Source organism: Falco naumanni, chromosome 14 (assembly GCF_017639655.2).
Source record: "Falco naumanni isolate bFalNau1 chromosome 14, bFalNau1.pat, whole genome shotgun sequence".
Lineage (NCBI taxonomy): Eukaryota > Metazoa > Chordata > Aves > Falconiformes > Falconidae > Falco > Falco naumanni.
Genome location: NC_054067.1, coordinates 2,294,734 through 2,319,019, shown reverse-complemented (window position 1 = coordinate 2,319,019; position 24,286 = coordinate 2,294,734). Strand labels below are relative to the sequence as shown.

The window sequence follows — 24,286 nt, the reverse complement described above, 5'->3', positions numbered from 1 at the left end:
GCAATTAGGATTGAGATCTCCTAATCACAGTAACCTTTTTAGTTGTGTGTAAGGAAGTACTTTCTTCAGATGAGGGTTAAACTCACAGCCTGTTTTAAAAATGAAACCAAAACATGAAACTACTGCTTAATCTTTTTTCTCTTCTCTTTAAGCTCCTTAAGCCAAACTTGCTGCATTTCTCCATGCAGCACAGAGTCCACACTGACTGCCAGAAAGGATGTCATCTGCAGCGAACTGTGCATTTGCTCTGAAGCTGTGTGTGTCTTGTTACTCATAGGTTTGTGGCAACTGTTAGTAGGTCACAGAAAACTTTCTCTTCTTCTCCAGAGTCCAGGGACTTCCTCAGATTTATTGCTTCTTGCTACGTGCTTAATCCAAGATGGGAGCACTTGGTGTGAAGGCAGGTTGTGCTGCTGCAGCAGCAGTGATGCTGTGTGGAGGGGCTCATCTGGGAGGCTTTGGCCATTTTGCAGGAAGGGACCAAAGGAGAGCTCCACTGGGATTGCTTTGGGTTTGCCTCAGTCCAGACCCAGATTTCAGAAAAAAAGTACCAAATCCCTCAAAAAAAGTTGGGAAGAAGGGGAGGAATTGCACTTCTCTCCATCCACACAGTGTGTCACCCTTACTCCATGCCATTGTGCACTCATATAACATTCCTACAGGATCATAAATGACTTTTAAAGGAACAAACTTCACTGACTTACAGTCCATAAACTGACACTGTGCAGGTGACACGGGGATTTTACAGGTGACATCTTCAGCCTGCAGAAGGATTAAACTAGCAGCTTCTTTTGAAGGAAGAGGCAGCGTTGGGTAATGAGCCATTGAGGTATCCTACCAGCACCACTGGGTTGATGGGGGTGTTGCAAGGCCAAGAGCTGCCTCTTCCTTCCCAGCATTATCCCAGAGCACTAAGGAAAGCAGTTGTCTTTTCAGTCTTTCCTTCAGGATTAAACCAAGCTCCCTATTTCCACTGGCTGAATGCTGCTTGCTGGAGCCAACAGATGTGAACGCCAACACTGACAGCAGAGCCTTCTGAGAAAGATTTGACAGTTGCTTTCACATCAGCCAAAGGCAAGAAGACTTTCTAACTCTCGTTTCTCCTGCAGCTCCCCATAGCCTCATCCCATTTTCAGGTCCTCCCCTCGACTCTCCTGCATCTCCTACAGCCATACCATTTTGTCTTCCTTCATTCACATTTGCATACTGAAATCCTTTGTGTCCTCCGAGCTCTTTTTGAGTCATGAACAGCCTCTCACAGTGATCCTTCTGCTCCCCCTTTGTCACCAGCCTGTGCACAACCCCACCCTACCAGCTTCCCTGCTGCTTTCCTGCTTCAGCATGGCCCTGACCTGTCTTCACAGCCTGCCCTACCCTGTCAGCCTTTCTCGTGGTGTTACTGGTAGTGCTTTCACCCTGCTTGCTTTTTTGGACAGTTATGCTGCATGTCCACGCCTAGCTACCATGCTGTCCCAAACCCTGTGTCCCCACACAGTGCCACTATTGCTCTGCACTCCTTGAGTTTCACCAAAAGCAAGCCATTATGTTATTTGCTGTTTGACCGGTACTGCAGCACCCTGCTCCAAGGGGTAGCAGGTTTGACCCGGGGCAAACTGGAGGGAATGTGCTTCTTTTGGTAATAATACCTCTTCCACTTTCCTTGATGAAGTAGTGATGATAGTTTGTGTAGAAAGAGGCAAGGTGCAGGATTTGAAAGTTGCAACGTGTCTTCTTTCTAAGGAGACATGTAATTGTATTGGAAGTGTACCTGTGGGGGTACGATTCAGCACATCTTTCTATTCCCCAGCTATGTTGTCTTTATTGCTCCATTTCAGTGGGGTTTTGTTACTCTATTATACACACATAGCAATGGTCTGAGAAAATCCATCACTTTCAGTGGGACTATTTCAGGACGAAGGTACTATTCAAAATGCATAAAGGTAGCAGAATCTGGCAGATGGAACCCGATACAGAGGTGTAACAAAGAGTGTTTCAGAAGGTACTTTTTGCCAATTTTATGCACTGTATTAAAATTTAATAAGCATGAAACCACCAAGGTTCTGTAGAAATCGAACATTGTTTTATATAAATTGTTTAAAAATATATAAGATTCATCTTCTATTAGTGTATATTGGCAAAATCAGTAGAGCAATGCTGCTATACACAGTCTGTCTTTCTGGGCCATATAATTGAGTAACAAATGAGTTGTCTGCCATAGATTGTTAGAGTATGGTCATGAATTGGAGACTGAAATTATTAGCCTGTGTTAAAGCATATAGTATTCTAGAAGAGTTTTTCTTTTAGTCCCATGAACATGAAGATAATGCTACAGCTTGATGGCTGAATAATAGCATCCTTCAAATCCCTTCTCCTAGCCCCGGAAACCCGAGCTGAAGTTTAGATGTCCCTTTGACAAGTAATGTCATGACATTCTTACAGCTCTGATATTAACTCAGTCTGTGTGATTTGACTGTTCTTTGTCCTCTTCCTTGAGTCAGGAAAGCAATGCCTCTGAATGACAAGGGAAATATTCCAGGGTCAGCTGCTAATACTTGCTTTTTGCTATCCTGTTTGGCAGTAGGTTATTACAAGTGTTGGCCTGGACAGCAGTAGAAATTTTGCAATGGTTTGCAATGTTATGGTGATAAAGAATTATTTACTTCTTCAATCTCATAGCAGTGTTGATGTCACTTCTCCACTCCCTCCAAACAAAAAGCCAGATTGGGAAAATGATCTAGAAAAGGAGAGAAAGCATGGTTCTTATCTTAATACTAAGTACCCACTGAACACTTCCCTTCCCCTGAATGAGTATCTTGGCTTCTTCCTTTCCATGGGCCACAACCCTCTGGCAACTGTGGTAGTTGCTTACAATGTAAAGTCATGTTATCTAGTTACAGTCCTGGCTTCTTTTAATGCAATTTACCAGCTGGAAATCAGGAGGAGAGCCAACAGCATGGGAACAGCCACCTCCCTCTGTGCCTCCAGCAGCCAGCCCGTGCACCGTAGCATGGGGCTGCTTCCATGGCTGCAAAGACTATGCTGCACTGAGCAGAAAGGCAGCAAGTCTTTTCTTTGGCCTCTGTCATTCCTTCTGCTTTTTGCACAGGAGGGGGAAGAGAGGCAGGGTGAAGACCTGCGGGATGCTTGCCTGCAGATGCTTGCAGAGAGGCAGTGCGTATATAAGGTTGCTAGTGAAAACCAAGTCTCAGCTGGGAACAGCATGAAGGAATAGGTGAGGGAGAAGCAGCTTCCTGTAATGTTCTCCATTTAGCACAAAACCTGTCAAGAATGTAAGATCATCCATAGTATATCATATCAAAGATTCATCTACTCCATCATCCTGTCTGACAGTGGCTCAAATTGGAGGCATTTAAGAAGGCAGCGAGGAATTAGTCTTTTCTAGGATTAGTTTCCCAGCCTGCAACCATCTGGGCACATGCTGACTGAGAGGTGGTGTCTTTTTGCTTAATAACTCTTGGTGTCTTTGTCTGCTATGACCTTAACCACTCTCTTTTTGAGGGCATGTATGCTTTTAATATCCACAGCAAGGTTTTCCACAGCCTGTCTGCAAGGTGCATGCAGAAACATCTCCTTTGGCTTCTTTTCAGCATGCTAGTTTCTTTTACTACTCCCTAGGTTTCTCAGCGCAGCTTTTGTTGCCTCTTCACCCACCTTGTGCCACTCCCATGATTTTATAGACCTACATCATTCCCTCCCTCCCTCCCTCAGTTACCTGGTTTTCAGACTGGAAACTCCCAGTTTGCTTATCTAGTCATGGCACTGAAGCTGTTCCGTATCACTTTTTTTTTTTTAACCTTTTCCAGTGGAGATCGGTCTCTGACTTGATACTAATAAAAGAAGCAATAACATCCTCTACACCTGTGGAACAAAAAGCTCCAAGGAATAATGGAGCAGGGCAGGTCTGCATAAGCAGGAGTCAGCTAAGGTGGGGAAGGTGTTGATCCTCATAAACCCATAATATATTCTAGGAGAGCTGTGGAGAGTTTCCCATCAGCTAAGATAAAGGAGAAACAAAGCAGAAAGTGTTCTTGAAACTCTTTGCGAGGTGCAGGGACCCTTTCTGAGACAAACTTCCCAAGTGTCTGAGTCTGTTTATTTCTGTGCTTAGTTCAGATTTTCTTTTCATCCACACTCACATTTTGTGCTGGGTTCTCACCAGAATGCAGTAAGAAGGCACCTGTGCATGACACCCCCAAACAAAGACCATAAACCCCTCGTTCAGAAAACCCTATCTCTCCCCTAGCAGCCGCAGCCCTGCAGAATGTCATTCTCCCTTTCCTTTCCCTTCTTACAACTGACCTGTGCAACTTTCCCCCATTGATTTTAGGGTCCCTCCATGCTCAGAATGAGGTGACTTAGAGGAGAGTTAATCATAAAGATGTTTATCTCTTTCTCATTCTTTTAAAATGTCTCAAGATGAGCATGTAAATTCACACAGGTGAGTCCTAGCCACAGACTGGGATGAGCCCACAATCTTGATATGGAAATCACGATGGACATGTGATACTGCACTCGGCTTTGCATTTACTCTGATTTATCCTGGACAGACCACTGTCACCAAGGGCTACCTTGCCCTCTGTTCGTGCATGATACGACAGTTAAAAGCAATGCTACAGATGATTTGCTCATTTCTCTTTTCAGCTGCCTGTGGTCTATTGCCACGTGTTGTCTCTGATGTGACAGAGGCCCTGAGAGCCATTTTATGGGAAACTCCAGGGAAAATGGGAAAGCTGCTTATTTTTCTTGGCATAAGAATGATTGTACTGGCCAAACTGAGTCCAGTTTTGTGTGTGTTTATGTCACACTTTATTATTTGCATGGGTAGTCCTATTATGGGTTTCAGGAGCTGGTGGTTTTGTAATTTGTACAACCCTTGGTCTGTCTGCCTTTGCTGTCCTCCGCAGTAGTTGTGGCAGTTTCCGTTTTTACTACTACTTCCTCCTGAGGGAGCAGTAATTTATGGTCATAGGTTAACCTCATTTGCTGAAGCATCCAACTCCTATGCCAGTAGATCTATAAAAATGGAGAACAGGGATGAAGAGATGGGAAATAAATAAAATAGATATTCTTCAAGTGATGTACACTGCCATTCTTGTTGAGACACAGAAACAAAGGAATTTTATAATGACTGAGATCAATATCACATCCAGGGTTCTGCCTTTGTCAGTATGTTGTACCAGTACTTTGGAGGAAAAGGAGAACTCGGTTAAATAAAAATTGTGGAGCAATCTGCCTGTAATGGGCTTTGCTCTCTAAGGCAGTTTGCTTCTGGACCCAAATCCTAATTGTTGGACACCTTACAGCATAACATTCCTTTTTTGCTATGGGTTTTTACATAGTTCTGTGCAACCATGGGTCCTCCCTTTGCGCATACAGCACTGCTAAGCTCTTGACTTGGATGACATTTTGTGGTAATGAGTTCCGCAGACTAGCCAGGCATAAAGACATTTCTTTCCTTTGCATAGTGATGGCAAGTGGTTGCAACTCAAACTTTCACATTGTGCGCTCTGCCTACAGCTTTAGAAGGAGCTGTAAAAAATGCATTGCGTGACAGAAGCTGCTGTGAGGCTTCACACCAGCATGAGGGAAAGGACAGGCTTGGATGTGTCTGTGTGATGAGACCTCGAGTATCCTAGATCTGTCTGGTCAACTCACACCAGTGTGAGAGAGCTGAAGTTGAGGCATTGGTCACTCCGGCAACTATAGTGCATTTCCCTTAAAGGCCAAGCTCTTGGGATTAAGTGGGTGTGCCAGATGTTGATGCCAGATTTTTGGTGTTTTTTTCAAGGTAGATTCTAGTCTTTGTATGTATGTGTGTGTCTGTATGTCTGTGTGGGACTATGGAGTGCAAAACCAGATGGCAAGTAAGGAGATCTGGGGAATGTGATTCCTTTTCCTTCAAAAACATACTAGAAGTATATCACTGATGCAGAAGAAGAAGAAAAAAATAAACACTTAATTCTCAAGATGTGATAGCAGCCACAGACTTTCTGGCCTTCCTTACAATGAGATTTTGCTCTGTTGTACACAATACTCGGTCTCCTAGTTGCAAGAGAGACTGCTTCAAAGTATGGCCTCTGTGCAATGTCTTGATTATTAAAGGTGAACAGAGAGACCCATTAGTGTTGTACCAGCCGTAGGATTGGTCCTGCAAAACTCCAGCACATCTCTTGAGACCATAGGGTGGTACTTTACCTATTTGGTATGAAGTATTTAGTATTTTTATATATTTCTGTGTTACGTTGCTATTACATTTAGACAGTATTTCTTCTTTTCCTGTTTGAATGTAGACGTGGAATATGTCTGTAATGCTCACTCAGTGCACACTTGAATTTCAAGGCCTGTATTGAGTTAAAGATAAGACAGGATTCATTTCCACTTACGTGGTCCATCCTCCCCTTCCCGCCCCACATTTTTTTTTCATGGCGTTCCACATTTATCATAAACGTGCAGTGTTGGTGATCAAGCAGTTATCCAAGTAATCATCAAGCTCGGGTGCTGGTTCTAGGGCAGGGTCTGTGGCTTGATTGACAGCTGTCAGGAGTGGTCTGTTGCTAAAGATCACTCACACCTCACCCACCAACCCGCTCTTCTGTTTGACCACCCACTGAGATCTGTTTTCTACTGTCCATCTGGCAGTGTCCTCTCAGCTAACATCTTCTGGTCTTTTTCTGTAGTAGCCACCAAGAACAAATGATCACCATCTCTGTTGTTGGCCATCGCTTATGGATTAGTAGATCAGTTTCCTGGAATTAATGATGGCTCAGAGGCACTAAACTATTAGAAGGCTGTTCAGGCAGTGTGAGCAGAGCATTAATGATCCAGCTCCTTTGCAGCACTGCAGGACTTCTATTTCTCACTGAACCTCCTTCCATTTTCCCATGGGGTGGGGGTTAATAGGACAAGCTCTCTGGTTCATGGCAGTGGGTGGGCATCCTGTGTGTCTCAGGCAGCCTCAGGCTTCAGCTCCCCAGGGGGTAATGAAGCTACTTCTGTTTCCTTGGTAGTAGAGCTCTGTCCTAATTTTGGCTTCAGCATAGCTGATTCTGTTAGTGCTTCCTGGACGAGCAACTTCTCAGCCTGGGCTGATAGCGGGCTAGCTCTGCCGTGTATAAATCAGTTGATATGTTCCTAAATTGATCACCCACAAATGGGCTGAATGTGACAAGGCAATAATTTTAGGTTGTGGGAGTCATGTTTGGCTAAGATGAGTTGGCAGCTTCTCTGAGACTGAAAGGAAATATTCTAAATACAATAAAAAGCACTATAAAGCATAGCTTTAAATAAATGTTAGGCTTTGACACTAACTAGAAGAAGCCAATTTTCCAACTGCCAATAGGATGCCCAGCTCCCAGGAATGTAATCTGAGATTCTTGGCTCACTTTGTCTCAACAATTTAATAATCATTTGGGCTGAAAAATCCCCAGAGTGTTGTCCATCAAAGTGATTTTGAACGTGTTAAAATTGTCATGGGAACTCCTCCTGTTAGCTACAGCCTGACATGGGGTCTATTACTTGCTCCAGAGTCTGCAAATGCCCTCATCCAACCACCTTAGTTATTCCCCATCCTGCTGCAAACATGGCCCTGCCCTGTTTCAAACAGGCTCACCAGAACTTCTAATGGAGAGGTAACACCAGACCATGAACTCCAGTCCTCTGCAAAATGCCCATGAAAAACATATTTTGAGTTTACTCATACCTGTGGTTACTTTTTGGCAGGTCCTGTTTGGTGAACTGCCTGTGTTCCATATTAACTGATGGGAACAGGGTGGGGATTGCTCTTGCACTGAGCAATTATAAATATATGCTGCATCTTTTCAGCAACAGATAAAGCAACTCCCCTGGTCTGAACCAAGTGACTCCAACTGAACTTCCAGAGGACCCAAACTGCATGATCCACAGTCTGCAAGACTCCCTGGTGACAGACAGAACATCCTGGAAAAAAATATCAAAGTCTAAACAAAACAGCCTCCTGTGAGCTAAATACAGGGATGCACAGGAAAAGCTTTTAATCTTGGATAGACAGTCATAATTGTCCTGTCTTCCTCTCCCCTAAAGAAAAAAGAGAATCCTATAAAACATGTTTTACTACCCAAGACATTGTTTGATAAATGAGAATGGGACAGGGGGAGTCGGAGAGGAGAGAGCAGCTTGTGAAGGCATGAAATCCTAGGCTTGGATCTAGGACATGAATACAAAACACACCTCATGCTCACAGAATAAATAAGCACAATTTCTCCAGGAAAAATGTAGATGAGCAGCATCAATGCTGCATTTGATTTTCTTTCCTCTGTTCTAGACAGTTTTTTTCCTGGGGATTAATGAACACTTTCACTTCTCGAAATCCCACCTCTGACAGAAGAACAATGAGCAGTATTAAAAATGTAAATCCCACTGCACTAAAGGCACCTAGAAACACCAGTTCAGCTCGACAGAGGCCAGAGGGTGAAGGTTTGGGGCCCGTGTCCATGTGGAAGTTGTGCTCAGGCTACAGGTTATCTCTGGGGCATTCAGAAGGTTTGGTCCTTTTGCCTCTCTATTCAGACCCCATGCTGAGCAAAGCTTGGCCAACTCTGCACCCTCAAGAGAGGTATCTGGGATCCCATTGCATTCAATCATATGTCCCAAATTTTCCTGTCATCCTCATGCACCTAGGCTTGTCTTGAGTCTCTTTCTTTGACCACTTGGTTCAAGTCAGCTTATGGAAATAAGTAAAACTCTCTTTATCCTGAATCCATCACTGCATAAGAAACAAGCAAGGGATTTAGTGGGGAGCGGGAGGGATTGTGCAGAGGGGAGTAGTGAGAAGACACACCCCAAATAAAAGCCTGTTACCATACTACTCTGCTGTGTTATAAAACAGTGTGAGCGTACTACTGACGGGAGCCCTGCACCACTGACAGGAGCCCTGCATCCTGAGAGACCCCCAAGAAAAGTCAGGGCTGTTGTAGGAACATGTGCAAGGGCACATCCTAATCTGCTGCCTTGCGTGAGGAAGCCTTCTTAGCAGCTGTGTCTGGGGAACTGAAACTGCCAGTCAGTGGCTGAGTTTGCCAAGCAGGTTGGTTTGTGCCAGATGCAAGGTGTGGTACCAGGATGGCCAGGGTCGAATATTAGGTGTATTTAAAGAGTCAACAAAAAATGTCCTGTAAACTTCCTTCTGGCTGGCATTCCTCTCCATGCTGATGGTATGTGTTGGACTCTGAGCTACAGGTCTGACTCGTGTGTCACTGTGCAATAACAGTGAAATCTCCACTGATGTCTACAGGAACAAACTCCGTATCTTCGGATTGGCTTTTTCCCCTGTGAAGTGCTTCCAGAGCAGTTTCACCAAGTCCCCGTGCATAGCATTCCTTTTCAGGGCTTGCAGTACATATCTGTGTAGCCTCTAATCTTGAATTTCAGGGTCTTTATTTGAACACACAAGATCTTAATTTAATTCTTAGTTGAAAATCTGGCTATTGATGTTGCTTCTCTCAGCTTCCTTCAGTTACAAATTCCTACCAGCTCTTCCACGGGTGTTTCGTGCACACAAGGCAATGATCTGGTGTCACACGCAGACCCTGATCCTAGTAGCACTCACATATCCCTAAATTAATGCCTCATTCTAAGATAAATGGAGGCAGATGTGGCTGAACATGAAGGAGTGCCCATTTCCTCAGCATGGCTGTATGATGGAGCAGCCAATCCACGCTGTAGAGGAAACGCATGTGAACTCTGATGTCCAAAAGCTGAATTACATCCTCTGTGCCTCAAGACTGCTTTTTCATCACCACCCCTTCCCTCTTGAGGTATTAATATCTTTATGGTTAAACAGTTTCAGTTGTAACAGGAGAAGGAAAAAGTAGAACAAAGGCTTGAGCCAGATCCTCACCTGCCGTAGCCTTCATAAAAGGAACCAAAGCTACATATATCCCACTGTGTGTGTGTGTTTATCACTAAGGCAAAAGCTGTCATCACAGTGTTAAAACTTCTGCAAGCAAAGAGATAGGGAACTGCTTCTTTGTCATCTCAATTGCTTCTTCTTCCTAAATATGTGTAACGTGTTCAGGACAGTTCTCGCATCTGTACCTGAAGGCAGAGCATTAACCTTTATACACTTGAAGGAGGGGTTTAAGCTTTCCCTTGATTTCATATTTTACCTCTTGTTATGTGTTACATAGCAGTGTGGCAGGAACAATGTATTGCCTTTTTGTAATGCCTTTTATTTAATTACTTCAAAATGCTTTGAAACCGTTCAATATTTGAAATAAGAACTGGGTCAGTTCAGCCTTCCTTATTTTAGAGATGAGGACAAACAGATAGGTTAAATGATTTGCCCTGAAAAAAGGAAATGTATGTATAGTGCAATTCAGAACAGTACCTAAAACTTTTGGCTCTGTTACCTCTGTACTTACCACAGGAATGAATTTCCTCCTTCTGTGAAAATTGCTTCCTCAATGATCATTGACAGTGAGGCTGCCAGCCAGAAAATTATAATTAAAGAGACCTCAAAGAAGATCAGCAGCCCAAAGCTGAGCTTTCTCTCTCTACAACAAAGTGGAAGGGTGATTTAGAAGGAGCTTTTAGAAGAGAATGGGACTGACTCATGTGTGTTCAGCTGGGGAGTGAAGTAACTGTAAAAAGTGTCAGGGCCTCCCAAACCAGCCTTGCACCTGCTGCCAATAGCCCAGCCCAGCACCCTGTGAATGTGGGGCAGAACTGCCGTGAGAATGGAATTGCAGGGTATTTGCCCAATCACATGCTTCTAGGAAACTGCAGAGCACCAGTGAATACACCTGGCTAGCCAACAGATGTAATAAGGATTTCTTCTCTTCGTTTCTGTTTGCTTTCATTGCTAATCAAACCCCGAATGTGGAATTCACTGGGAAGTGCATTGCTTTGGATGATATCTTTTATTGTAGGGCCTCATGGTAATTTGTGTTTTTCTGGCAGTGACAGTTTCTGCAGATAGGAGGTTACGTGAGAGTCTCAGTTTTCATTTAATGGTAGAATGAAGCTTCCAGCCATCATAGTTGCAGACAAGAGCCTAGGTGACCGCTCAAAGAATACACAAGCTTGAAATGCTGCATGCCAGACCATGTACATCAAATCACCCTGAAACAAAATTAACACGGATTGTAGTGTGTTGTTTATCACCTCACAGAGGGATTGCAGGCTTAGAAAGCAGAAGGTTTTCTGCAGCATTTAAAGTATGTCAGATTTATTCCCAAATTATGTGACAATACAGTGACAGTAGGTCAAATGAAACTGAATAGCATTTCAACAAAGTCTCAACGAAGTATCTCAGGAACCTTAAAAAGAGAAAGCCAAATGCATGATTGTGCTACATCTTAGAATTACAAAAGGAATTATATACATTTATACCTGCTTCCTATCCAAGGATGATGCACTCCCACGCAAACTGTAATGCACTTTGCAACCCCTATTTTCAGTCACAAAGTACCTGAGGATTTCCTGAGTGGAAAACTTCCTTACTAAAAACAACTCCATGGAAGTTCCTTCAGTGACCTTTACCTTTGGATTGAAATCTGCCCGTATTTGACCTTCACCTTTGGCTTAAAATCTGCCTGTATTTACTCCCAGTTGTGTCTGTATCACATTTGCTTTTAATAATCAGATTTTGACTTCTGAAGGCAAGTTTCTCGATCTAGTGATTCCTGTGGGACCATCTCAGTGCTACTGCAATCAGCATGAAGTGCTTTTGACTGTGATATAAAATGTGCCATATAGGCCTTCGAGGAGAGTCCTCTGACAGCTAAAGAGCTCTTAGACTGAAGATGATCAAATCCACCACCCAAATATACTGATTCTGTTTTTGCAGTTTTCCTCATTGCATATTTAAATACTGCCAAAGTACCTAGTGTGATGACATGATCTTGTCAAACACATGGTGTAAGGCGAGGGATACATGAGCAGGAGCAGTTTAGTCAGCACTGCTGGTCCTGGGGACCCCGCAGTTTTCTTAGATGCTAGCCAAGTTTCATCGTTACCAGATGCGACCTACAGTGAGGGGATGTCCCCTGCTCTGATTGCATCTGCGCATCTTGATGCAGCCCAGCTGGGTTATGTGCACCTGGTGCTCCTCAAAGTGGTCCCACTATTCATTTTGGTAGGAAACGTCCATGTCGTTGTCTTTGTTCTGTAGCATAGCACAAAAACCTCAGCAGATCTGGCTCAAGGCTGTTGTCTGAATTTTAAAGTATAACCCCCACATGAACAAAAACCTGATTTCATTATCCTAACAACTTTTCCTTCCTTCTTGGTGGATCATTGGAGAGGAAGGGAGAAGACAAGGTCTCCAAAGACACGACAGGATTTCCAGCAGGAAGGGCAGCATGTTCTTATCTAAGATTTACTGGAAGAGGAAGGATGGGAAATGTTGATTCATCAGTAACTGTTGCGGAACAAATATTTAAAAAATGGCTACATTTCTGTGTTGTTTATAAATAATCGTATTTTTAAATGCCATGTTAGATTATGCTGGGAATTACTGATGTGATCCTGGACAATCTGGCGGTTTTGTGTGAAAACCACCACCTTTTTTTTTAGTTATCTACAGAAGTAAAGAGGGTGTGGGAGTCACTGGAGCCAAATGGGTGAGGGACCAAGGTGTTATTTAGAGAAACAGACTGGAACATTCGGGCTTGAACAGGGACCATGAGGTCTACAGGGGCTAGAAGAGCTAGCATGACCAGTGGAAAGGAACAACAGCCCCTTCTCTTTCACTTGAAATATGGCAGGAGCTGATAGCAACTGCAGGAATGATTGTTTTAGACACAAATTGATTTTCACAAGATTGTCAGTAGAGAAAAAGAGTGTATTGGCATTAGCAGAGCACGTACAAAATCCAGTGTTTGCTTCCACCCCTCCAAATGGACAAAACATCAAGAATTTTTTGGCAGTGAAGGACCTGACCCTCTGAAAAGTAATTTTCAGTGGACCTGCAGATTCTCTTCCTGCAGGCTGAAGGACAAAAAGAAGTATTCTTTCCCATGTGACAGTTTACTGCAGCCTACTTGCTGTTTTGGCCCATGAACACAGCATGTCTGAGCTGGCTGGGCTTGGGCAGCAGGTAGATAAGTGCCTGGCCAGCAGCTAGGCATGAATGCAGATCTCTCTGTGTTCAATCTCTAAATGTCCCCTGCACTGTTCTATAGCTTTGTTTTGTGCCAGGCATAAAGAAGAAGATAGTGATTATTTAAGGGAAATAACAATATTTATTTAAAACTATTGTATCTGAAACAGCAGCAAAAACCAGATTATATCTTTAAATTCCAACATGAACAATAATATTGTTGAATTAGCTCAATGTGTGTCAGCAAGACATCGTTCATTGCACCTTCCCCTTCTTTTCCTGGTATCAGCCACACCGGTGATGGCAGAGGACACTTTGCCTTTGCTCCTTGGGGCATTTCCTTACGCAGCACTGCTTTTAAGCTGTTGATGATTTTCATGTCAGAAGCAACCAGACTTCAGGAGTCGAGCAGGGTTTGTCAGACGGTTTTGGATCCTGGATACTGAGAGACTGAATGCAAAATAATCATTCAGTTTGGGGAAGGTGGAAGGTAATGGGGAATAAGACAGAGCCTGAAATTATGTATTTCCCTGTTGACATGTGCATCTGAGAGAGACCTGAAATCTCAAAATCATAGAAAATTGTCCCAGAAGCTTTTAAAATGATGGTGAGTATTACAGCGAAGCACCCTGTGATGCTTAAGCACCATGTAATCAATGAGTGGAGCTAGGCAGGATGCAGCCAGCATCAAGGCATGTGGTGTGTCCCATGGAGACATGGGCTTTATGGGGTGGGACTGATCATTGAATTACAGCGTAATTTAGGCTGGAAGGGAGTTCAGGCCTGGAGGTCATCTGGTTCAACCACCACTTAGGGCCAGGCAAGCTCCATCTGAAATGTAATCATTTCTCTTATAGGAAATTTGACGAGTCCTCTTCTGGCAGCTAACTGAAATCTCTTCTGCTGCACGTCACCAGAGCATGATCTGGTTAGGGTTGGTTTGTTTGTTTGAAAAATATTTTCTCCCTCCTTTTTTTAAATAAATGAGAAATATTTCCTGGTTCAAAATGCGCAGGTAGGTGTGGGGAGAGGAACATGGGGAGGAGGAGGAAACTAGAAGCATGGAGAGCAGGAAATATTCTCCCCATCTGTGGAGAGAAGAGAGAGAAGGTGGGGAGGCCACCAACACACAAGTTATTAACGGGGCTGAGGATGTGTTATTTCACTTGCAATAACAAATGAAACCAGCTAATAAAAGGAAAATCATAATTTTTAAGGTAGATGAAAGGTAGTCAAGGAAACCCATCTACCGTCTAGCCTCAGGAAAACCACACTCTGTGATACTGATGCCATCATGATAAAATCACATTTGAGAAATATCTAAATCTGTGCTTCTAGTAGTGCTAGATTATTAAAATGATGAGAACTGTTCCCATTTGTCTGGCAATTTCCATCACTGTGCCACCATTAACTAGTGCATCCCTGTCCGCCGCTGGGAAGAAACATCCAGGGACAGCCTTGTCTGAGTGAATTGCATGCTTAAGGATCATGGGTTTCATTTAACAGATGAGGAAATGTTTTGAAGAGCCATCAGAGATGGGAATAAATGGCAATGTTTGTGCTGCTTTCGGAGGGGGCTCCTGAGTCTCTGCTGAGGTTCAGCTCTTGTGAGAGAGGAGAGGTAGGGCTGGAAGCAGAAGCCTGGTGTGGGCCTTCACCGTTGGTACCCCTCACTGTGTCTTTTCACAGCAGCGATATGGGCTCCATCCCAGATGAAGCTGGCATTACCTGCTGGGAGGTGTGATGGTGGCTACAGCTGGCTAAGCTACAGCCAAGAACTGCCAGCAAAAAACTTCCCATCCCTTTGTGCACAGGCTCTGGGTATGAATTTAAGATCTAGCTCATCTTTGTTTCACCAACCAACATTTTCCCTGTTTCTTCATGGCTGGAGAAAGTAACTAGGCAGAGGTGCTTTGTTAGTCTTGTGCCTTACACTCACAGTTTTGGCTTGTTAGGGAAAGTGCCCCTTTGGGCAGCTTATGGACCCAAATTCACCTCTGGGTTGACTTAGAGAAGGAGAGTGAGGCAAAGCGCTCCCAAGCAGCGTGGTGTGGGAACTGACATCAGGTCACATTTTATGAGAAATATTTACATGTCCGGGTCTGATAAAGCTTCATTGTGAAGCTGCCAGCTTACTTCCAAGGGCTGCAAGGACGGCTCCGTCGTGGCTCTGAAGGAAACGAGGACAGGGTGGAGACTCACCCAAAAAATGCATGAAGTATTTTACAGATGAACTATGGGGAATCTGGAGGGAAGCAAGGGCAGGGCAGGGTGGGAAGGGGAGTCTGCTGCACGCAGACAGCGGGCTACAGTCTTGGCTGACACTACGGGGCATTTGGCGCTCCTAGAAAGGGTAAATGCAGAGATAACTGGGCAGGGATGTGGGTGTATAGCGCTTGGCTCTAAAAGGCCAAGTTTCCTGTGGCCTTTAACACTCCTGCTATGCAGTTCTTGAACTCTTAAATGGGAACAGAAAGGTCATCGCTGCCTTCCCTTGACTTGGGTCGGCTCTTTGATGCTTTGCCTCGGGCTGCCCTAACTCACCCCATGCCTGTGGTGAGCTGCTGGGCTCTGCCAGCACCATCTCCTGAAACAGCACCTCCTCCCACAGCCAGGGCAGTCAGAAGAAGCTAAGGGGCAGGGTGTGTTCCCTTTATCCCATGGGAATCTTGAGGGTTACAGGAGCTGCAGCATGGTCATGTTTCCACTGATAATGCACTTCGGTAGAACCAGAGGCTTCAATGCAGTTTTGTGCTTTTTCATCACATTTATTAATGATTTTCCTCTGATTGAAAAGTAGTGTGGATTTCCACCCAGATGATGACAACAATAATGTGGGAACTTGGCATAAAATAGCAATAATAAGTAATTGTAAGTAATAATCAATTAGTCACGCTGAGCTCTCTGGACAGCGCTTTCATTCCAAGTGATTCCTGTACACTTGCACGCGCTGGCTGAGATTGCCCCCATTAATTTGCCACAGAAGATGGGGCTGAGCACTGCCAGGCAGTAGCAGAATTGATCACTTCACTGTACTTGCATCTTAGTCTTACACAGGTATTCTTTGCTACGGAGGACACAGATCGTTAGGAAACTGCTTTTAGCTCATCACTTAATCCTCAGCATCTGTCCTGCTTTCTCTGAACTGATGTTGGTAATTGATGTTGCCTCAAAAGAGATCCAGAGAGTAGGGCATGGTGCATGGATAGCACAGCCTGAGGAGCTGTGAGACCCTGCATGATTTAAGCCTCCTGTGCCTCAGTTATCTCACCCATGGGGGTAGAATGCTGTGAAGTACCCTGGCACGGGACATGCTGCAGGGAAGTTAAGGTTTGCTGAGCACCAACTAAAAATGTGTTCTCCCACCAGTGGGACTCAGCACTCTGGGGTGGAGTTGAGCAGCTGGTGAATAAATCCCAGCACCTTCCTGTGCCGTGTGGTTCCTTGAACCATCTGGTCCTGCCTGCAAACCAAGCCCTGCTCGAGAAGAGCAAATCAGACTAGAAATAATTGCTCTCTCTGAGTGAGTAATGTGAGATTGCTGGCCTGTCCCCTAGCATTTCATGTTAATGATCTCTCCCGAGGAGCAGAGAGGAGAGGGGGAAGAAAAACTGCAGTGCAAAAATGAATTGCTGGAGGCAGGTCCCTGGCATTATTCTTTGGTTAATTTTTCCAACTTAGATAAACAGATGTGAAAAAAAGAGATAAATAGAGAAAATGCTTTTTTTTTTTTTTTTGCCATCCTTTAAAAAAAAATTAAAAATGTATAGCATTGATCAAATCAGGCTTGATCATAAGCCATGTGGCACTGAATGAATGACACTGAAGTGGTACTCACAGTAATTCCAGGTGGGCAGTTTACAGTGTTTAAAATAATTTTAATAATTTAATAGGAATTTTACTGGGGAATGCATTTATATGTGTGTGTGTATATATACACATATATATAAAAAAGAGACATTATCCACAGGACTACTAGTCCTACCAGTGCACAAGTAGACACTGTGTTTTTCCAGTTACTGGAAATGCAAGCCTGACTTGAGGGCTTTGAAGCCAGGTTAATATCAATTAACGTAGGAGCAGCAGTTTCCCATCCTTCAATAAATCAGTGTGTTGTTGCTAAGTGTGACACCTCATACAGACACTCGGCATGCATCTGATTTGGGTACCAGCCCTTTGGCACATACACACTGAAGATAAATACATTTTGATGGCATCCATGGATACTGACAAAAAACATCAACCATTTTTTTCTCTGCACTCAATGATTTTTTCAGGGGAGAAATGTTTCAGATGGTGTTGCTTGACTGAAAAAAAATCAAGTAAATAAAAAACTTCAGGACTGGTTTCTGACAACAGTTAGAAGAGTGGGATGAACTTTCAGCATTCCAATAAGATAAAGTGGAATAGAAAATTGATGTGATAAAAGAAGAGATTGGTGAAATAGACATTTTTGATGTGCCACCCCGAAATATACTGTATTTCATTAAATTAGTCCTTCAGTTGGAGGAATAACATTTAAGCACAATAAGATTAGGAATTTAAAAGACTTAAAGAGAGCTTCATTTCTCAGAGAGTACATTCAGGGACATTCTGACATTTAATTTCTCAGCAAAATGTAAAGTGAAGCTAGAAAATGGGACACAATTAACATTTACTTAAAACTTGGATACAGTTTTGCATTGGTTCAAACAATGCAATCAGGATTGAGTGAATAATTTGCTCAGTGACTGCCTCTTTATTTCTACTTGCAAATGTTTTGTGAACAGCTTGCAGTTTTCTCAAATACACCCATTCTTTTCTGGGAGGTACTAGTTATTCATCAGATAAGTTTTATGAGTAATTCTCAGTCTTTCCTTGCTCGGTTCTATATTTAGATTTTCTGCTGCGGTAGCTAATATTGAGTGGAGGCTTAGGTCACCCATTACTATTTCTATTCTCTGACTGAGTGCAAATACATACAGTTCTGAGCACCAGACTTCAAATGTCCTCTAATTTCTGTTAATATACTCATCTTCTCCAACACTGGTCAGAAATGAATTTAAAAGGAAAGTGTACAAGTATTAATTGACCTCAGTACCATTTTTAGCTGCTGTAGCAGATATTTGACACACTACTTTCTCAGCTGTCATTTTAGAAACACTGAATACAAACATCTGAAGCAACATTTAGCAGAGGTGGTTGGAAACTGCCTCTCAGCCTATGACTTTTCTTTGCCATTGAGCTCTAGAGAGCAAACTTAGATGACCAGTCTAGACTGCAAACCTCATTTGTAGATACCCAAGACTACGTGAAATGAATTCTGTTTGAACAACAACAAGAAAAAACAACACACACCTCAAAAATCTGAGACAGCATTTTGTTGAATAAACAGCTTCCTATCAGGAAAAAAAAATAATTTAGCACATAGATTTCAGTCATCTATTTTTGTGTACCTGCAAAGGCATGCTGACCCTCTGTATTATATCTGTGCTCAAATTTACAATTTTGATTAACTTTGCTACAATTTCTCCTCTTTCAGCACAAGTCCGACTGATAGGCACTAATACCGTTTATGTTCTGATGAATCCAAATTAGAACCCCAGTGCATCATTGCCTTTCTGTGGGCTACTACTAAAGAGCAACACTGCTGTATCTCCATGCTGCTACCCCCTACCATCTAAAGCCATTTTTTGCTATTTACTGTCAGAGGATGAACAATGGATGATTTGAAATGGAGATATTACTGCTCAGGAGGCTTCCTGATATTATTCAGGGCTCCATGTGGAATTCCAGATCCATTCACATTGCCAGCTGCTGCACTGGAAATGTCAGGTGCTGCGCGCACTTGCTGTACGCCTCCACAGGGGTTTCTCTGAATATACGCTTTCTGTTACCCAATTTAGATGCTGAACATTGAAGTCTTAAGCGTTTGATTCAAAATTCAACAAATAACGAGCACTAAGGGTACATTTCTACATTACATTAAAAAAGAAAATCTCCTTTGAGCTGTGAAAAACAAAGTATTCTACAATTTTACCTTGAATTCTCCACTTGAAGGAAGTTTTCGGGGAAGGAGCTGGGCTGATGTGGTGCAATGGCACCTGCCTAAGTGACAAGAAGGGCTGAGGTCTGCTCCTGCTTCTGCTCCATTGTAGGCTGCCCAATGTCTGTGAGGGGTTTCAGAAGCCCAGACATCACAGACACTACAAAGGAGGTGTGTGGGTCAGCAGGTGTTGGCTTGAGTCTTGGAGGAATCATGGCTGTCCTGTGTGCCCTGAGGGTTTTCCCTCTGAGCCTTGTTTCCTCACCTCCAAAACAGAGCTACGTGGCTGACCCTGCCTTGGGAGGGTGCAGTGGGGTGGTGCACACTGAAGCAGTGAGGCATTTTGGTACGTGGCGATGTGAGTGTAGACAATCTATCTGGATATAATCCAACTAGCTCCAGGGTTGGTAGCTGTATCTCTGCTGCAACAGGCCAGGCTGGTATAGTAATTCTGTAATTCCTGCAGGAATGACTTTTATGACCTATGGCTATTTTTTCTGCAAGATGATTGTGAGCAGGCATCTTTTTTTAACTATACTTGGCAGCTGGTTGTTTTACTAAGGTCCAGATTCCTCCTATCTAGGTTTAGGCACCTGAGAGAGATGCACACCTGCAAAGGGGATTCAGATAATTGATGGACTAAAGCTCTGGTTGCTGATGTCCCTCTCATCACTGACAGCAGGGGGGTGGAGGGCACCTACATTCATAATTTAGGTGATTGTTTTAGTAGCTTGCAGCATGTATTTTCATCTGGCTCCTGCCAGATTTTTCTATACAACTTAAAAGAGCTGATACTCGTGGCTACCTGTGTGCTAAAGCATTGTACTCAAAATCCTAGTGAAGGTTGTTTCCAGCTCACTGGAGAGCAATTCATCTGCGACCTGCTTATTGGCATGCTTTCCTTGTATTTTTTCCTCCTTCACATGGCTTCTTCTTGTAGACCAAACTGTTTTAAAATGGCAGTGGTGTTCAGTGACTGTCAGAAGACCTATGCAGATGTTCCCATAAAAACAGCATTTTTAGCTTGATGGACTGCCTGGCTGCTACATCTGTCATTGGGTTTTAAGTTGTTCACTGTTCTCAAGGAAGTTTTGTAGAAAAGACTAGAAAAAAAAGTGGAAATGGGAACAAATATCAGAGCATATCACAAAACATGTTAGTAATCAGTAGGTTGAATTGCTCTGGACCACCTACTTTTATCATGTTTATATATATGCTGGAAACTTGCAGAACAGACCATGGTTCTATTTAAGATTTTTTCTAAGTAGTCTAGTAAAGACTGGGTGAGGTGAGTTCAAGAAACAACTAACGTCTCTGAGATTAACAGACAGGTTTGAAGGATGTACAGGAGAATCAGTGGTCATGACTCACTGGCCAGGCCTGCTGTTCAAGTATTGCTAAATCCAACATGTGCTGTAGAGGAGTGAAGGCAGTGGGTCGGTTAACACTGATAACATGCAGCTGTGGCCTTGCCTCAGAGGCAGCGGGTTGATTGACAAGGTTGATGTGCAGCTGTAGCTCTTCCTGCTAAGTGGTTAAATAGCCCTGCAGATGGGGGATGGGTGTGTGTGTGTGCGCTGACCAACGGTAAAGCCTTGTTGCAGTCTACTAGTTTGATTGTGCTGCAATGATGTGCAAGCTCAAGGAACCTGATAAACAGATGTGACCTGTGAGCCATGCTATGAAAAGCAGAAGCATTAGAATCCCCATAGCGATCTCAGGAATGCTCCTGATCTCAACAGGAGAATTGAACCTCACTGCTGCTTTCAGGTTCTTTTGCTCAAGTCAGATGCAAATCCAGAACTTGGTCCATCTTTGTTTTCCAAGCTTTTCAGAAAAGAACAGCTGATGATGAAAAAACACAGTGGCACAGAATGGAGTGCCCTTTGTCAGTGGTGGATCAGAGAAGAAAGCATTTTCTTTGCCATGTCTCTCATTGAACAGCGACGTCAAGAGAGGTGCTGTTGAAGTGAGAAAGCTGTGATGTTTCAGAGGAAGGGAAGTTGCAGCTAGCAGTCATAATCTAAAATGACCATTACCATACAACTGTAACCATAGCTACCCCTCTTTGAAAAGAAGTGCAGTGAGATGTGTAAAACCATCTTTATTAATGAAAGCTGAATGACTGCCATATCCACTTGGAGCAAAACAAACCGTCCTTTAGTATAGCTTTTGGTAAAGCTTTGTTCCTGGTATGTTTTGCTGAGAAAATAGAAGAGAGAAGGGGAGGGCTTAATAAAAATGAAAAGACCTGCCATGATTATAAGTTATATTTTAAGTTAATTTGCATAAGAGGGATATATTTTAAGAAAATGTGACTAATAGCAAAAAAAAAAAAAAAAAAATCAGTCCATTGCTACACTAGGTAAACTGCAGAATAGACTGTGTATAAACACACACAGGCAGCATGTGACCAGAAAATGTCTCTATTAGTAAATGAGATTGTGTGACAGTCCACTTAGGTGTTGCTAGAAGAATGCAGTATTACTGTTTTAAATCAGCTGGTTTCTGCTCATAATTAAAACACTGTAGATCAGAAGCAATCCCACTAACTGCTAGTGGCTGCTTTTCAGAAGGTTAGCTCAGCACTGATTTTCATGCAGGAGTAGGAGGGAGCACAGTTTTTATTCATGTAAAAAGACCAACAGGAGTAAAAAATCTGAGAAGAATTTATTTCAGCCAGCAATGGTTTAAAATTTTTGGTTTAAATGGTTTAAAATTAAATTCTTTCAAATTCAGCCAAAAGACAGCAGACCAAGTGTTTATCAGTCACCTCTGGAAATAAAAGAAAGAAAAAAAAATAAATCTGTTTACCAGTCTGTGAGTAAGTCTGAAAAAAACCTCATGTCCTGTTCTGGAAAATAAAGTATGCTGAGAGTCTGAGAATTCCCAATGCAATAGGCAGTATATGCTTATAGAAAGGTGGGTATTGCAGTAAGAGAGGTAAACCATTGTAACTGCAAATAGATGTGGGTAAAACAAAAAGGATTAGGTAGAAAGAAGGGATTTTGTTAGGAGCACAATTAAATATTTATCTTTTGTGCTGTGTGCTTAAGGAACTGTAGGGCAAACCCAGCTTAACATTTTTCAGAGGACATGCATAAAGAGATCTTTTCCCCCCACTGCTTTTGAGTCCTATATATGTTTGCTACAGGAGAGTCCTTGTTTCAAAGACTGATCTGTAGAATCATAGAATCATACAATCATACAATGGTTTGGGTTGGAAGGGACCTTAAAGATTATCTAGTTCCAACGCCCCTGCCATGGGCAGGGACACCTTTCACTACACCAGGTTGCTCAAATCTAGCTGTTATGGTACAACCATACCACTGACAAAAAAGAATAATTAATAGTGCTTGTTGTTTTAATAGAGAGTAGAGATTGGTGGTGCCCATCAGGGCGCTGATGTTTTTAACAACATTTGGTTTTTAATGCAGTATTGACCACCCCAGGCTTTCCAAGACCAGCTGTTTCACTACATGCTCCTCTCCAAAAATCACGTTGGCTTAAAAAAAATAGAGTGATATCTTCACTACAGGGCAATGAGCTGAAGGGCTCTGTGCTTGGTAGTTGATGCTCGAAGGGAAGCTGTCTGCCTCAAATGCGTGTGAAGCGCTGGAGACTAAAACCTGGCTTTACAGCCACCTCCCTACAAATATGTGCCCCTTGCAGGGACAGGAAAGGACAGCCCCTCTGTCTTGGGGGCCACTGCTCTCTGCTGCAGACAGCAGGTAATGCCCAGCGAGGGCCCAAGCAGACTGTACTGCCTGGTATGGGACCTACCAGGGACTGCCCTTCACAGGCATTGCCATCTCTTTTTATACAACTTCATGCATCATTTCTTCATGCTTTGGCCCTCAAATTCAGGTGTCCCCACATCCAGATTGCTGTGATAAATCCTATGAGCTACTAGGTGACCATTCAGGCAGCTTGTGTACCGCTCAGCCCTTCTTTTTTGTTTTTCAGAAGTCAGTACAGCTTTCCTCAGAAACTGTCCAGGGCCAGTCTTCAGGCAAGGTTCAACATTTCAGGAGAGGTCAGAACACCACCTTAATTTTTTCTTTTTTCTTTCCTTTCCCTCCCTGTGAAAGTGATTGAATCTGGGTTATATATCAGGTAGCTGAGAGCCAGTCTGCGCCACCAAATTGAATCCTTGTTCAGTTTTTCTCCTTTGCCATGTGCACATTTCAGCACTCGCATAAGTGATCAAAAACCTGTCACTCTGGGTTGCTTTTTTGTGTATGACTTTTCTTGCAATCCATGTCTTGTGCTACATTTTGGTGTAATCTATATGGCACAGCTCTTCTTTCAAGGTTCAGGAACTTTTTTTGATAGCTTGGAAGGATTGGAGCTCCCTACCTTCTCCCCTTCTGTCATCCTTACTGCAATTAGATGCTGCAGCTGCAAATAGTCACCCCCACCTGTGGTGGTCTTCAGGGGTCTGGGAAACCTGTTGTGTCTTTTCTTTCCACAGAAGGGCACAGAAGTAGCAGCCAGGTGGGACCCTGCCATCTAGTTTCCCCCAGACCAAAGGGTGACCAGCTGCTGGTGAGTATGTCCTGTGCAAACCCTGTCCCCCTGGAGGGCCTTAATTTGGCTTGGCTGGTGCTTGCAGTTCCACACTCAGGGACCTCATGGAGTTAATGCATCATTCCTTTCAGCTGTGCGCCACCAGCCACTTACTGAAAACACTTTGCCTTTTCCATGGTTTGAGGCAGTGGTGACCACAGAGAAGAAGTTGTTCTTTCAACCACATCTGTAATTTACTGTGCTGAAAGAAAAGTAAGTAAATTATTTGTGATGCATTAACCTTTGTCCTGATTATTGGTATCACTTTAGTTGTGTCGTGGTTTAACCCCAGCCAGCAACCAGGTACCATGCAGAGTGGTATGCAGACTAGGGGAATGATATCTGTGTATTATATCAAAGGAGGGGAAGGGTGATGGTGGTTAATGAGGTTGTATTGGAAAGTGTGGTGTAACGTAAATGGTATGGAACGAGGGGTGGATACTGTCCTGGTTTCAGCTGGGATAGAGTTAATTTTCTTCTTAGTAGCTGGTGCAGTGCTGTGCTTTAGATTTGGTGTGAGAACAGTGTTGGTAGCACACTGATGTTTTTAGTTGTTGCTGGGTGATATTTATACTAAATCAAGGACTTTTTGA

The 24,286-nt window shown here is 43.3% G+C and overlaps 1 long non-coding RNA gene across 1 annotated transcript; it reads left to right on the top strand.

Annotated features, from left to right (window-relative positions):
• Nucleotides 1–23,048: 23,048 nt before the first annotated feature.
• Nucleotides 23,049–23,865, top strand: LOC121097347. The gene is made up of 3 exons (XR_005830921.1): nucleotides 23,049–23,160; nucleotides 23,599–23,672; nucleotides 23,786–23,865. It is a non-coding gene; the product is annotated as an uncharacterized LOC121097347 (long non-coding RNA).
• Nucleotides 23,866–24,286: the final 421 nt, after the last annotated feature.